Genomic DNA, 15,385 nt, shown 5'->3' with positions numbered 1-15,385 from the left:
TAGCATAACAAGACGGTTTAAATGCCCCTTGGAAGAGACGTGCAGGTCGCAGTAGCTTAACAAGACGTTTTAAATGCCCCTTGGAAAAGAGGTGGAGGTCGCAGTAGATTAACAAGATGGTTTAAATGCCCCTTGAAAGAGACGTGCAGGTCACAGTAGCTTAACAAGACGGTTAAAATGCCCCTTGGAAGAGCGAAGGAGATCGCAGTAGCTTAACAAGACGGTTTAAATGCCCCTTGGAAGATACGTGCAGGTCGTAGTAGCGTAACGAGACGGTTTAAATGCCCTTTGGTAGAGAAGTGCAGGTCGCAGTAGCTTAACAAGACGGTTTAAATGCCCCTTGGAAGAGACATGCAGGTCGCAGCAGCTTAGCAAGACGGTTTAAATGCCCCTTGGAAGAGATGTGCAGGTCGCAGTAGATTAACAAGACGGTTTAAATGCCCCTTGGAAGAGACATACAGGTCGCAGTAGCTTAACAAGATGGTTTAAATGCCCCTTGCAAAAGTGGTGGAGGTTACAGTAGCAAAACAAGAAGGTTTAAATGCCCGTTGGAAGAGACGTGCAAGTCGCAGTAGCTTAACAAGACGGTTTAAATGCCCCTTGGAAGAGACGTGCAGGTCGCAGTAGCTTAACAAGACGGTTTAAATGACCCTTGGAAGAGGCGTGCAGGTCGCAGTAGCTTAAAAAGACGGTTTAAATGCCCCTTGAAGAGTCGAGCACGTCGCAGTAGCTTAACAAGACGGTTTAAATGCCCCTTGGAAGAGCGGAGGAGGTCGCAGTAGCTTAACAAGACGGTTTAAATGCCCCTTGGAAGAGACTTGCAGGTCGCAGTAGCTTAACAAGAAGGTTTAAATGCCCCCTGGAAGAGACATGCAGGTCGCAGTAGCTTAACAAGACGGTTTAAATGCCCCTTGGAAGAGACGTGCAGGTCGCAGTAGCTTAACAAGACGGTTTTAAATGCCCCTTGGAAGAGCGGTGTAGGTCGTAGTAGCTTAACAAGATGAATTAAATGCCTCTTGGTAGAGACGTGCAGATCGCAGCAGCTTACCAAGACGGTTTAAATGCCCCTTGGAAAAGCGGTGAAGGACGCAGTTGATCAACAAGATGGTTTAAATGCCCGTTGGAAGAGACGTGCAGGTCGCAGTAGCTTACCAAGACGGTTAAATGCCCCTTGGTAGAGATATGCAGGTCGCAGTAGCTTAACAAGCCGCTTTAAATGCACCTTGGAAAAGTGGTGGAGGTTACAGTAGCTTAACAAGATGGTTTAAATGCCCCTTGGCAGAGCGGTGGAGGTCGCAGTAGCTTAACAAGACAGTTTAAATGCCCCTTGGAAGAGACATGCAGGTCACAGTAGCTTAACAAGACGGTTTAAATGCCCCTTGTAAGAGACGTGCAGGTCGGAGAAGCTTAACAAGATGTTTTAAATGCCCCTTGGAAGAGACGTGCAGTTCGCAGTAGCTTAACAAGACGGTTTAAATGCCCCTTCGAAGAGATGTGCAGGTCGCAGTAGCTTAACAAGATGGATTAAATGCCCCTTGGAAGAGTAGTGGAGGTCGCAGTAGCTTAACAAGACGGTTTAAATGCCCCTTGGTAGAGACGTGCAGGTCACAGTAGCTTAACAAGACAGTTAAAATGCCCTTTGGAAGAGCGGTGGAGGTCGCAGTAGCTTAACAAGACGGTTTAAATGCACCTTGGAAAAGTGGTGGAGGTTACAGTAGCTTAACAAGATGGTTTAAATGCCCCTTCGCAAAGCAATGGTGGTCGCAGTAGCTTAACAAGACAGTTTAAATGCCCCTTGGAAGAGAAATGCAGGTCACAGTAGCTTAACAAGACGGTTTAAATGCCCCTTGGAAGAGACGTGCAGTTCGGAGAAGCTTAACAAGACGGTTTAAATGCCCCTTGGAAGAGACGTGCAGTTCGCAGTAGCTTAACAAGACGTTTTAAATGTCGCTTCGAAGAGACGTGCAGGTCGCAGTAGCTTAACAAGACGTTTTAAATGCCGCTTCGAAGAGACGTGCAGGTCGCAGTAGCTTAACAAGACGGATTAAATGCCCCTTGGAAGAGCAGTGGAGGTCGCAGTAGCTTAACAAGATGGTTTAAATGCCCCTTGGTAGAGACGTGCTGTTCACAGTAGCTTAACAAGAAGGTTAAAATGCCCTTTGGAAGAGCGGTGGAGGTCGCAGTAGCTTAACAAGGCGGTTTAAATGCCCCTTGGAAGAGAAATGCAGGTCACAGTAGCTTAACAAGACGGTTTAAATGTCCCTTGGAAGAGACGTGCAGTTCGGAGAAGCTTAACAAGACGGTTTAAATGTAGAGATGAGCGTTGTTCTACTCGACCTGTTCGCCAATCTCAAATTCGAGCTGTTTTGGGCGGTGTTCGAGCCGTTCGGCGAACACGAACAATTTGAGAAAAATTCGGCTGTTCGAGGTTATGTTCGATAACTGTTCGTGCACCAAAATCATAACTGGATTTTTTCTCAGTAATGATGAAAATTAATGTTAATACGCAGTTTGAGTGTACAGAGGGGTGGGGGGAGGGGCAGGGGATGGATCTCTGCAGGAACAATGAAGATCTCCATTTTTTTTTCTCTTTCCCGCATTTGCAGTGGGGAGGTGCAATCTGTCAGCCTATCAGCAGCGCACACACGGAGCGAAGTGCTTTTTTTCACACAAGCAAGGGCATGTGTCATTGGCAGTGTATGTCACATGTCCTTGCCCTATAAGACCAAGCCATTTTCACCGTCGCCACCATTTTCTCACTGCTGCAGCTGCGTGTTAGACGGCACCGCTGTTGCTGTGTGCGCTATACCTTGTTAATTTCAAGCCAATTTTCGCACAAATATACAGATAGCTTGGGAGTAGGGAATAGTTGTGATTGCAGTCCTTTTAAGGACTAGGTTACAGCATTTCCTACGACTTTTATCAGGGAGGTCTGTGCTCTTAAATAGATAGATTGTGGGAGTAAAGACTAATTGTAATTGGAGTCCTTTTCAGGACTAGGTTACATCAGTTCCTATCAGTTTTTGCCAGGCAGGTCTGTGCAAGTGCTGTGCAAGTTTTTTTCACAGCATTTGGCTGAATCTAGCAAAGCTAATCCTTTTTGGCCTATTGCAGAGTGTGTTAGTCAGTGGAGTAGCCTATCTGTGTTGCAAGATATACCACCTGTGTATAGAATACCAATTTTTTTACTGCACCTAGTGAAGTAAAATCTTTTGGGCATAGCATCATTCTATTAGTCCATCTATACTGACCTCCATCAGGTTGCAAACTGAATATAATTTTTTTCTGCATCTAGCTCTGAAAAAATATTTGGCCTTCTAGCAGTGTGTCGGACTTTCTCTATTAGTCCATCTATACTGACCTCCATCAGGTTGCAAATTAAAAATATTTTTTATCTGCATCTACAGTACCTCTGAAAAAATATTTGGGCTTCTAGCTGTGTGTGGGACTTGTTGTATTAGTCCATCTATACTGACCTCCATCAGGTTGCAAACTGAATATATTTTTTTCTGCATCTACCTCTGAAAAAATATTGGGCTTCTAGCTGTGTGTGGGACTTGTTGTATTAGTCCATCTATACTGACCTCCATCAGGTTGCAAACTGAATATATTTTTTTCTGCATCTACCTCTGAAAAAATATTGGGCTTCTAGCTGTGTGTGGGACTTGTTGTATTAGTCCATCTATACTGACCTCCATAAGGTTGCAAACTGAATATATTTTTTTCTGCATATACCTCTGAAAAAATATTGGGCTTCTAGCTGTGTGTGGGTCTTGTTCTATTAATCCATCTATACAGACCTCCATCAGGTTGCAAACTGAATATAATTTTTTTCTGCATCTAGCTCTGAAAAAATATTTGGCCTTCAAGCAGTGTGTGGGACTTGTTCTATTAGTCCACCTATACTGACCTCCATCAGGTTGCAAATTCAAAATAATTTTTTGTATGCATCTAGCTCTGAAAAAATATTTGGCCTTCTAGTAGTGTGTGGGACTTTCTCTGTTAGTCCATCTATACTGACCTCCATCAGGTTGCAAACTGAATATAATTTTTTTCTGCATCTAGCTCTGAAAAAATATTTGGCCTTCTAGCAGTGTGTGGGACTTTCTCTATTAGTCCATCTATACTGACCTCCATCAGGTTGCAAATTAAAAATAATTTTTATCTGCATCTACAGTACCTCTGAAAAAATATTTGGGCTTCTAGCTGTGTGTGGGACTTGTTGTATTAGTCCATCTATACTGACCTCCATCAGGTTGCAAACTGAATATATTTTTTTCTGCATCTACCTCTGAAAAAATATTGGGCTTCTAGCTGTGTGTGGGACTTGTTGTATTAGTCCATCTATACTGACCTCCATCAGGTTGCAAACTGAATATATTTTTTTTCTGCATCTACCTCTGAAAAAATATTGGGCTTCTAGCTGTGTGTGGGACTTGTTGTATTAGTCCATCTATAATGAACTCCATCAGGTTGCAAACTGAATATATTTTTTTCTGCATCTACCTCTGAAAAAATATTGGGCTTCTAGCTGTGTGTGGGTCTTGTTCTATTAATCCATCTATACAGACCTCCATCAGGTTGCAAACTGAATATCATTTTTTTCTGCATCTAGCTCTGAAAAAATATTTGGCCTTCTAGCAGTGTGGGGGACTTGTTCTATTAGTCCACCTATACTGACCTCCATCAGGTTGCAAATTCAAAATAATTTTTTGTATGCATCTAGCTCTGAAAAAATATTTGGCCTTCTAGTAGTGTGTGGGACTTTCTCTGTTAGTCCATCTATACTGACCTCCATCAGGTTGCAAACTGAATATAATTTTTTTCTGCATCTAGCTCTGAAAAAATATTTGGCCTTCTAGCAGTGTGTCGGACTTTCTCTATTAGTCCATCTATACTGACCTCCATCAGGTTGCAAATTAAAAATAATTTTTATCTGCATCTACAGTACCTCTGAAAAAATATTTGGGCTTCTAGCTGTGTGTGGGACTTGTTGTATTAGTCCATCTATACTGACCTCCATCAGGTTGCAAACTGAATATATTTTTTTCTGCATCTACCTCTGAAAAAATATTGGGCTTCTAGCTGTGTGTGGGACTTGTTGTATTAGTCCATCTATACTGACCTCCATCAGGTTGCAAACTGAATATATTTTTTTCTGCATCTACCTCTGAAAAAATATTGGGCTTCTAGCTGTGTGTGGGACTTGTTGTATTAGTCCATCTATACTGACCTCCATCAGGTTGCAAACTGAATATATTTTTTTCTGCATCTACCTCTGAAAAAATATTGGGCTTCTAGCTGTGTGTGGGACTTGTTGTATTAGTCCATCTATACTGACCTCCATCAGGTTGCAAATTGAATATAATTTTTTTCTGCATCTAACCCAGCCAATAGTTTTGGCCTAATACCACAGTTTGGCCACTCAGCTCTGCTCGGTTACCATCCATTGTTTTTTTGTGCAAACAACTCCAGAGTTGTGAATTAGTTAACCACCAAAATGAGTGGAAAAAGGCCTGCTGCTGGTGGAAAGGGGAATAGGCGTGTTGGGAAGGGGAAAAAAGGTTGTGTCCGTGGGGTAGGTGTTAAAGCAACAGTAACATCTGCAGAAGAAAGACCATCTTCCAGCCAAACTAAAATGTCTACTTTTTTTAGCGGACAATGTGATAAGATCCCTTTCTTACGGCCACGCCAATCGCTACAAATTCCAGATGAGGCACAAAAACAGCAGGTGCTTCAACGGATATCAAGTTCTCCTTTAAGTGGGCTCTCCTCCACATCAACTTCAACATCACAAATACTCCAGTCCTCAAAGGTGTCACCCCAATCGCACTTGCTTCCTCACAGCTCCCAAATCTCCAGCTGCCCGTCTGAGTATGAGGTAGAACAGATGGTTGAGTCTCCAGAGCTGTTTACTCATACTATAGCCTGGGAATCAGAGGTCGACTCCAGCGCTTCAGTGAATCCAGACGAGGAAATGATCTGCACTGATGCCCAGAATCTTTATGAGTCGGATCCAGGACCAGACGCAGAAGGTTCTGACCATAATGTAGACCCTCATTCCCAAACTGTAACTCCTGTTGGTGGAGACAATGAGGAAGACGATGATAAGACTCAAATACCTGATTGGAGCGACAACTTTAGTTTTTTGTCAGGGCAGGAACAGGTTGGCTCTGAGGACGACGGGTGTGATAACGCACAGGGTGATGATGATGAGGTTGGAGATCCCACTTACTGTCAACCCACAGTCAGCCAAGAGATGAGGTCAGCAGAGGAGGTGGAGGAAGATGCTAGTGACGACGAGGTCAGGTTGCGCCTTCCTGGACAGAGACGTAGTACTGGAAGCACGTCAACAACTGCATCCTCAAACACAACTCTGCCTCTCACCACAAGTCGTGGTGGCTCTTCAGGTTGCATGGGTGCTAAGCCTTGCATAGCCTGGGCATTTTTTCAGATCGATAAAGATGACCCAACTCGTGTTATCTGTAACATTTGTCAGCAAAAGCTAAGTAGAGGCCAAAAAATACATAGTTTGAGTACTTCATGCATGAACCGGCACATGGACATGAAGCATAAGTTGCAGTGGGAAGCTCAGTGTGCTACAATGCGGCCTAGCCGGCCGGGCCAACCACCGTCTGCCATATCTTGTGCATCCGCGGCCTCTTCATCCTCTGTGACTGGGGGGACAGCAGTCACACCTGTTTTGGGGCGCAGACCTGCCACCTCTTTACCCGCAACAGCCAGCGTGATTGGCAGGTCATCATTTTCTTTGGAGGTGGTAACACCAGCTGGTGTTGAGCGCTGTCCGACATCGATAGCACCACCTTTGGATCAAGGCAACCTAACATGTCCGCCTGCATCTTCCTCACAGACCGGCAGTTTGCCGGGGACACCCTTATCAACCCTGTCTAAGCACAATAGCCAGCCCTCGGTCCCTCAGATGTGGACAAGTAAAAGACCATTTCCTCCTAGCCATGAGAAAGCTAAGAGGTTGAATTTCACCATCTGCAAGCTCTTGGCTACAGAAATGCTGCCTTTCCGCCTGGTGGACACAGAGGATTTTCGAGACCTTATGTCCGTCGCAGTGCCCCAGTACCAGATGCCCAGTCGGCACTACTTCTCAAAGAAAGGTGTGCCTGCGCTCCACCAGCATGTCGCACACAACATCACAGCTTCTTTGAGAAACTCATTTCACCACAGACACTTGGACGAGTAGGCATGGACAGGGGCGTTACATGTCGCTGACTGGGCACTGGGTAACTATGGTGACAGCAGGACAAGGGGCTGCTGTCCAAGTCTTGCCGTCCCCACGAGTTGTGCGTCAATCCTCTTTATGTCAAAGTTCCTCCACTGCTTCTGCCTCCTCAACCTCCTCTCGGTCTTCCACCTGCACCCAAAGCCTGTCTGGTCATGCCACAAGCTTTCTAACTGCGCAGAAGGGATCCTGCACACCTCCTTACTATGCTGGCAGTAGGGCTCAACGTCATCAGGCGGTTTTTACATTGAAATGTCTGGGAAATGTGAGTCACACAGCTGAGGAGTTGTGGTCAGCTCTGGAGAACCAATTTCATGAATGGTTGTCTCCACTGGACCTGAAACCAGGGAAGGCCGTGTGCGACAATGCTGCAAACCTGGGTGCGGCCCTTCGCCGGGGCAATGTCACACACGTGCCTTGTATGGCTCACGTGTTGAACCTGGTTGTCCAGCAATTTTTAGCCCACTATCCCAGACTAGATGGCCTTCTGCAGAGGGCATGGTCGCTGTGTGCTCACTTCCGCCGTTCGCATCCCGCAGCTCAGCGACTTACATCTCTACAGAAGTCGTTGGGCCTGCCACTTCACCGGCTAAAATGCGATGTGCCTACCCGGTGGAATTCAACTCTGCACATGTTGCAGCGACTGTGGCAGCACCGACAAGCCCTGGTGCAATACGTTCTGACGTATAGCCTGGGCCAACGAGATTCAGAGGTGGGGCAAATCACGCTGGAGGAGTGGTCTCAGATCAGGGACCTATGCACCCTTCTGCACAGTTTTGAAATGGCGACGAAGATGTTTAGTGCTGACGATGCCATTATCAGCATGACTATTCCGGTGATTTACATGCTGGAGCACATGTTAAACAGAATTCGGAGTCAGGTGGTGGCACAAGAGGAGGTGGAGGAAGTAGAGGAGGAGGAGTTGTATGCGGAAGGGCTAACATCTGCAAGGTCCAGACGGTCGGCAGCACCAAGGCGGCAGGCATGTGAGGGTGGGGGAGATGGTTTTACCAGGGCGCATGGTAGCAGCCAAACTAGTGAGGAAGGTGCAGGAGCCCAGGAAGAAGTGGAGGACGAACTGATGGAAGACTCATCAGATGAGGGAGACCTTGATCACATTTCTGTTGTGCGAGGTTGGGGGGAGAGGACAGAGGAAGGAAGCATGATTGTTACCTCGCCACCAACACAACAGGGACTTGGTGCTCCTGGATGTGCAACACACATGAGTGCCTTCTTGCTGCACTACCTGCAACATGACCCTTGAATTGTGAGAATTAGAAATAATCCTGACTACTGGGTTGCCACACTGTTAGATCCCCGGTACAAAAGTAAATTTGCAGAAATTATTCCTGCCATAGAAAGGGATGCACGCATGCAGGAGTATCAGCAAAGACTGTTGCAGAATCTTACATGTGCTTTTCCACAAAATACCAGTGGTGCACGTAGTGAATCTCACAGTTCCAACTTGCCAACCGTGGGACCGTCAAGTGTTCAGCACTCAAACCGTAACAGAACCACAGTATCTGCTGGTAACATCAATTTTGCAGAATCATTTCACCACTTTTTTAGCCCATCCTTTGCAAGGCCACAGGAGACAAGAAGTCTGACACATAGTCAACGCCTAGAGACGATGGTACAGGAGTATCTCCAAGTAAACATTGAAGCCACGACTGTGTCACTGGACCCTTGCTCTTTTTGGGCTTCCAATCTGGATAAATGGCCGGAGCTAGCCACTTACGCCTTGGAGATCTTGTCATGCCCCGCAGCCAGCGTTCTGTCTGAACGTGTGTTCAGCGCTGCTGGTGGTGTGCTGACAGATAAGCGCACGCGGCTCTCCACTGATAATGTAGACAGACTCACGTTCATAAAGATGAACAAATCATGGATCCGAAACGACTTTTCTACCCCTGTGTCATCCTGGGGAGAGTAAAAGCTTGATGATTGGTTAAAATCACCCTACCAACCGTTTTAAGCTTTCAAATTACTAATCATGTTTATCTGTATCTTGACTGGAAAATAATTTGGGCTTTGTAGCAGTGTGCAGCACTGATCCTATTAGGCCATCTATACTAAAGCTTCACCAGATTTAAAATTAAAAATAATTTTTAGCTGCATCTAGCCCGGAAAATAATTTTGGGGCTCCGAGATGCGCAAGACACATAAGTGCCTTCTTGCTGCACTACCTGCAGCATGACCCTCATATTGTCAGAATTCGAAGTAATCATGACTACTGGGTTGCCACACTCTTAGATCCCCCAAACTTTTCGATCAACCTTTTCATTTTAATAAATACCAAAAAAATGGTCATTTTTGAAATTATAAGCATTAGCAGGTTGTTAGAAACTGAAATCAAACAGTTTTCAACTCAAAACTTTATTCTAGGTGATGTTACATTTTCACATAGGACCCCTTGTTCGAAAGGAGCTTCTGAACTCTCTCGTCCATTGAATTTGTCAGGTTTTGGATGGTTTCTGCTTCAATTGTTTTGCATGAGGACAGAATACCCTCCCAGAGCTGTTGCTTAGATGTGAACTGCCTCCCGCCATCATAGACACTCCTTTTAATGATGCTCCAAAGGTTCTGAATGAGGTAGAGGTCAGGGGAGCATGGGGGTCACACCATAAGCTTGTCCCCTTTTATGCCCATATCAGCCAGAGATGCAGATGTTTTATGTGCAGCATGAGATGGTGCATTATCATGCAGAAAAATGATCTTGCTGTGAAATACACGGTTCTTCTTCTTGAACCATGGCAGGAAGTGCTGTTTGAGAAAATCCACATACATTATGGAGTTCATCTTTAGCGCCTTCAGGGATCCTAAAGGGGCCGACAATCTCTCTCCCCATGATTCCAGCCCAAAACATTACTCCACCTCCTCCTTGTTGGCGCTGTAGCCGTGTTTGCGTGGGGTGTCCATCAACCAGCCATCCTCCACTCCATCCATCTGGACCATCGAGCGCTGCACGGCACTCATCCGTGAACAAAACAGTTTTGAAATCAGTCTTCATGTAATGTTTGGCCCACTGGAGCCGTTTCTGCTTGTGTGAAGTGGATAGAGGAGGTCGACAGGATGGCGTATGCACAGCTGCAAACCTCTGAAGGACCCTGCATCTTGTTGTTCGGGGGACGTTGGAGGCACAAGCAGCTTCAAAAACTTGTCTGCTGCTATGACAAGGCTTTTTTGCCGCTGCTCTTTCAACCTGACATAATTGCCTGTAGGAAAGAGTCCTCAATTTGCCCTTATCAGCACGCACACGTGTGTACTGTGAATCAGCTACATACTTCTTGATTGCCAAGACACTTCATCCTGATCATCGCACAATGTTGATTGTAGTCATGCCTTGACCTAAACACTCCACAATTTGTTGCTTCTCAGCAGCCGACACATCCTTTTTCTTTCCCATTTTGGCAGAAAATGTAGGCTGCTTAATAATGTGAGAGAGCCTTCTTAAGTAGTCTTGCCTTTCATTGGACATACCTGCCAAACCAATTAGCACAGGTGTCTGCAATTGCTTACAGTAATATAAAGAGCCCTGACACACATCACCATCAATGAGTTTAACTGACAAACAAACAAATTCTTCCCTTATCACTCCTAAACACTTTTTGCATAATAATTTGGAACGCAGTGTACATGTGCTTTTCCACAAAACACTAGTGGTTCACGTAGTGAATCTTACAGTTCTAACTTGCCAACCGTGGTCTGTATGGAGTTGTTCAATAAAGGGCCCAAAATTAAGATAACATAGATGGGAGAGGTCTCTATGAATAGGAATTCCTAAGTATTTGATACCCTGTGAGGGCCAGGCAAAGGGAAAGTTGGACTGGATGGAATCCTATATGGATTTGGGGAGGGAGACATCGAGGGCCTCAGACTTCGCTGCATTGATTTTAAAATTTTACCATGTAACAAAGTGATCTATTTCAGCCATAACAGCATGGATGGATATATGTGATTGAGTGATATATACTAGGACATCATCAGCAAATAGAGAGCACTTGTACTCGGTGCCTCCCACCTCAATCCACCTAATATTGGGGTTATGGCGAATTGATGAGAGGAGGTGCTCCGTCACTAGGATGTATAAGAGAGGGGACAGAGGACATCCCTGCCTTGTCCCATTGGTGATTGTGAAAGTTGATGAAAATGTTCTGACGCACCCCCTGGGCCTTGGGACACCCGGAGCCGGACCCTTTTTGGTGGATGCTGGTGGTTGTAGTCTTCGTGGCGGCGACCCGGTTCCGTGGCTCAGGGCGGTCAAACCAGTGGCGGAACTATTTATGTGGTTTTGATGTTTAAATGTCCGACTACACCACCCGTGGATTGCGGTCAGAGTGAACCGCCGCTACAGGGCAGACCGCTGAGGCTGGTGTTGTGGGTGCAGCAGAGCGTAGCATAACTCCCCACGGGAGGAGTATAGCCTCAGGGCAGTGTATGCGGAGGATGGGGGTGATGGTGCAGGGCAGCAGCAGTAACGACACGGAGTCAGTGATGCAGTTCAGGGCCTTTACTCACAGTTCTTATTATCCAGACCACGTCTGCAGATAACGGCTGCCCACGTCGTACTGTGCTCACCAGGTGAGGGGCTCAGACAACTCCCAGATAACTTTGGAGCACTTCACAGGACCCCCTTTGTGTGTCCTTTGTCTGGCCTTTCTTACCAACACTTCTGTCCGGCTGCCTCGGGCCTCCTCTTGGTAAACTTGGCGCCAGTTTCCCTGACCCTATGTGGTGCCTTCCTAGCGGGTGTAGCGAGGGGCTGCGCCACATAAAATGTCAGATCCTCCGGTTTCTAGCTGAGGGTCGTTTCCTGCCTCCACTAGTTCGGGGACCGGTCTCCCCCTTTGGCCTGACCCCTCCACGCAGGTGGATTCGGGCGTGCGGTGGCGACTCGCCCGTCCGCACCCCTGGGATCCCTTCATTCCTCGTTCTTGGAGCCTTCTCCGCTCCTCTTCCTTCCTTCTCCCTCTTCCAGGCCTGGGCCTCTGTTACTAGGCCCGCCTCCGGAGCAGAGCTCATGCAGAGCCCCTGCTCCCTGCCACTTCTGCTCAGACTTCTCTGCACTGAACTAAGATGGTGCCCACCTTTTATACTCCCTTCTCAATGCACCCAGGAACTGCTTCCTCCCTGCTCCTGCACTACAGGGTTCCCCTTCCTCAGTGTTCCCTCCCCCCACTCCAGCCAGGGACAGGGACTGTCGTGCCCATCTCAGGGGCATATTGGTCGCCCTGCCCCACGGCAATGTGGTGTAATGCATGCAGGTGTCGGGTCCTGATCCACACTCCATCCTTACATGAGAGTGAGATATCACACCTCTGGGTGAGGTGCAATACGTCTGTAGCAACCGAGCCCTCAGGGTGCTACAGTTCCATTTATCTTCAGCCTAGGTGACGTATTGTGATACAGGGCCGTGATTTTGGCTATAAAAGGGTCCCCTAGACCCCTACCCCAAGCTTTTTAAGAGAATCATATATGGCGTGCCAGGAGACTCTATGGAATGCTTTCTCAGCATCCAACGAGAGTATCTAATTACAAATTTTTAACTGCATCTAGCCCAGGAAATACTTTGTGCCTATTAGCAGTGTCTGCTAGTCAGCGGATTATCCCGGCTGTTAAGCAAGCTACACCACCTGTAGTTTAGACACTTAATTTTTTCAAAGGAAATGCTTCGGGACCATGGGATACTTAGTGAAGAGCATCAGGAGGCACCCCAAGGCATAGGAGCTGGGACTGGCAGTAGGATGCCTTGCGGTGGACAGCCGAGCTCGATCCTTATAAAAGCTTTTTAACTGCAGCAGCTTTAGTGGACGCTACTGGAGCTGGAATTACGCGGCTGCTGGCATGAGACTTGCCCTCCAATAGATCCTTGTAAATGGATTTAAAGTGTATTCATTCAAATTAGAGAGACAATTTAAATTAAAAAGCTTAGAGCTGCCTCCACCACAGGGGGGCTCGCTCGACCCACCAGCGGACAGGCACCAGTATTGGGAGAGGGGGGCTGGCCATCAGGGTTCACCGCGGCTCTGGCACAAACCCGGCGACACGGAGGTGGCACGGGCAGGAGCGGACTGGCCGTGTCGTCTTCTCACTTTTTCGATTTTAGAAGGGCATGACATGCCTATATCTGTGTCTCCCCCTCCTTTTACTCCTCCACCTCTTTTATTTTCGCATGACTATATGTACTTGTCACTTTTCCATGTGTTAGTTATGTCTTCTGAGCAGTTTGTCAGCTTTTGGACACCTTTGAAGGTGTTTTCTATGTGTTTCTATGTGTTTTTGTTTGCCTGCCATTGGTTTTAACGGTGTTCGAAGGTGTTCGACGAACAGTTCGACGAACAGTTCGGCGAACACACGGGTGTTCGACGAACCGAACCGAACTCGAACACTACGGGGGTGGCTCAACACTATTTAAATACCCCTTGGAAGAGAAGTGCAGTTCGCAGTAGCTTAACAAGACGTTTTAAATGCCGCTTCGAAGAGACGTGCAGGTCGCAGTAGCTTAACAAGATGGATTAAATGCCCCTTGGAAGAGCAGTGGAGGTCGCAGTAGCTTAACAAAACGGTTTAAATGCCCCTTGGAAGAGACGTGCAGTTCGCAGTAGCTTAACAAGACGTTTTAAATGCCGCTTCGAAGAGACGTGCAGGTCGCAGTAGCTTAACAAGACGGATTAAATGCCCCTTGGAAGAGCAGTGGAGGTCGCAGTAGCTTAACAAGACGGTTTAAATGCCCCTTGGTAGAGACGTGCTGGTCACAGTAGCTTAACAAGACGGTTAAAATCCCCTTTGGAAGAGCGGTGGAGGTCGCAGTAGCTTAACAAGGCGGTTTAAATGCCCCTTGGAAGAGACGTGCAGTTCGCAGTAGCTTAACAAGACGTTTTAAATGCCGCTTCGAAGAGACGTGCAGGTCGCAGTAGCTTAACAAGACGGATTAAATGCCCCTTGGAAGAGCAGTGGAGGTCGCAGTAGCTTAACAAGACGGTTTAAATGCCCCTTGGTAGAGACGTGCTAGTCACAGTAGCTTAACAAGACGGTTAAAATGCCCTTTGGAAGAGCGGTGGAGGTCGCAGTAGCTTAACAAGGCGGTTTAAATGCCCCTTGGAAGAGACGTGCATGGCGCAGTAGCTAAATAAGACGGTTTAAATGCCCCTTTTGAAGAGCGGTGGAGATCGCAGTAGCTTAACAAGACGATTTAATTGCCCTTTGTAAGAGACGTGCAGGTCGCAGTAGCTTAACAAGATGATTTAAATGCCCCTTGGAAGAGACGTGCAGGTCGCAGTAGCTTAACAGAACGTTTTAAATACCCTTTGCAAGAGACATGCAGGTGGCAGTAGCTTAACAAGACGGTTTAAATGCCCCTTGGAAGAAACGTGCAGGTCGCAGTAGTTTAACAAGACGGTTTAAATGCCCCTTGGAAGAGACGTGCAGGTTGCAGAAGCATAACAAGACAATTTAAATGCCCCTTGGAAAAGCGGTGGAGGTCGCAGTAGATAAACAAGACGGTTTAAATGCCCCTTGGAAAAGACGTGCAGGTCGCAGTAGCTTAACAAGACGGTTAAAATGTCCCTTGGAAGAGCGGTGGAGGTCGCAGTAGCTTAAAAAGACGGTTTAAATGCCCCTTGGAAGAGACGTGCAGGTCGCAGTAGCCTAACAAGACGGTTTAAATGCCCTTTGGTAGAGAATTGCAGGTCGCAGTAGCTTAACAAGACGGATTAAATGCCGCTTGGAAGAGCGGTGGAGGTCGCAGTAGCTTAACAAGACGGTTTAAGTGCCCCTTGGAAGAGACATGCAGGTCGCAGTAGCTAAACAAGAAGGTTTAAATGCCCCTTGGAAGAGACGTGCAAGTCGCAGTAGCTTAACAAGACGGTTTAAATGCCCCTTGGAAGAGACGTGCAGGTCGCAGTAGCTTAACAAGACGGTTTAAATGCCCCTTGGAAGAAACGTGCAGGTCGCAGTAGCTTAACAAGACGGTTTAAATGCCCCTTGGAAGAGACTTGCAGGTCGCAGTAGCTTAACAAGACAATTTAAATGCCCCTTGGAAAAGCGGTGGAGGTCGCAGTAGATTAACAAGACGGTTTAAATGCCCCTTGGAAGAGACGTGCAGGTCGCAGTAGCTTAACAAGATGGTTAAAA

This window comes from Phyllobates terribilis, unplaced genomic scaffold, assembly GCF_046119375.1.
Source record: "Phyllobates terribilis strain yellow unplaced genomic scaffold, ASM4611937v1 Scaffold_15__1_contigs__length_34870131, whole genome shotgun sequence".
NCBI lineage: Eukaryota > Metazoa > Chordata > Amphibia > Anura > Dendrobatidae > Phyllobates > Phyllobates terribilis.
Note: the sequence above shows the minus strand (reverse complement) of the source record.